Source organism: Carassius auratus, chromosome 41 (assembly GCF_003368295.1).
Source record: "Carassius auratus strain Wakin chromosome 41, ASM336829v1, whole genome shotgun sequence".
In the NCBI taxonomy this organism is placed as follows: domain Eukaryota; kingdom Metazoa; phylum Chordata; class Actinopteri; order Cypriniformes; family Cyprinidae; genus Carassius; species Carassius auratus.
The window spans coordinates 24249686-24251319 of record NC_039283.1 but is presented as its reverse complement, the minus strand read 5'-3'; positions in this window follow the sequence as shown (position 1 = coordinate 24251319).

The window sequence follows — 1634 nt, the reverse complement described above, 5'->3', positions numbered from 1 at the left end:
TGCCCCACTTTGATTTTTGGAGCGGCGCGTCTCTATGCGCGCTCTCCAGGGACTCATCCACTTTCACACTCAACCATTCTCATATTTACACACCACATGTTAAAAAATGTCAGGAAGGAGCACTGTATAAAATTATTTAAAACTTGCCATCCGCAGCCACGATGGGGTTCGACTTCTAGTCATTTGATTTCACGTGCGACTTCACACACAATCACGAGAAAACCACAAGAAAACATTACATTTGTCCTTTATAGATCAATAAGTTTTCAATTACGCGTGTGTGAGATTAAAATCCAAATGAATACAGAGACAACAAAATCTTGTAAAGAAGAAAATGCGCATTATAAGCAGATGCTGATTTTCAATCTAAATATAGCCTATATTATTTAATAATGATCATATAATAATTTTGTCACTACGGTGTAGGTTCATTTCTAAAGTTTACGCAATAGAATTCTCTCTCATTTCTGTCCGAATGCTGGTTTATGAGCTGTAGATATTTCTTTTCTTCCGTTTTAATCATTACATTTTAGATACACACTAAAGCGGGAATTTATGCCATAAAGTCGTAATTCGTATCACAAATTAAATATGTTTTATAACCTACTCTTACAAATTTCTGTAATTTAAAAAAAATATATTTTAATATGTTATCATTTATTCCAGTTACTCACAGTGGCAGATATCGATTTAAAACACAACCACCTCGCGATAGAAACATTAAGAATCATATTGATATTTTATTTTAATATCCAATGCGAAAAAGGAAACTATTCAAACTGTAGCTCTGCAGGAGTTTTGCACCAGATATGATGAGAATGAATCCTTCCAAATGTGAGTCATCCGACCCGAAGCTCACGTTATTAGAAAGCTTTTACACCATAGTTCATTTGACATTTATTCGACATAAACATACATCTGATAGCATCATCTCCGATGCAGATTTCCAGTAGAGCTTCAGCATTTCCTCCCTTTGATGAAGGGGAAATAAGCAACGCTGCACGCTTTTGTTTCTAAACACGAAGTTTTGATTTAAAAAAAAAAAAAAAAAGATTAGCCATTTTGATCTGAAAGAATTTGAATTGGTTTGATTGTGAAAATCCTCTCAGCCTGTTACTTTTCATCCACACACAGAATAATGTCAGCATGCTTACTCATAACTGTAATGCAAACATGCATTGTTATCATATAGTAATTACAAACATGATGCAACGTGAGGAAACCTTGAATGAATAGAGCAGACCACCAGCCTCCTGAAGTGATAGTGAGAATTTGTGTTAAAAATAAAGTGGAAAAATTATTTATCTATAATTTGACATGTAGATGTTAAATGGCAGAACTGGTGTCATTGATATAGAAATCAGTCTACTTCTATTTGGCCCACAAAATAAATACTAAATAGGCCTGTGTTTTATTAGCACATGTGTGATCTGTTGCAATTTTAAACTAAATGTTTAATAAAAAAAATAAATGCATGCACAATATCTAAAAGATTCATGTTTTCTATTAGTGTTAGGAACCAGTGCGGTCGGTCGTAACAATGGCACTCTTTGAGCCTGACACTGGTTTACATGTTTTTAGGATGAGCAGTAGATTTCAAAGCAACTTTATTTTCTAGCAGCCACGTGTGGGAA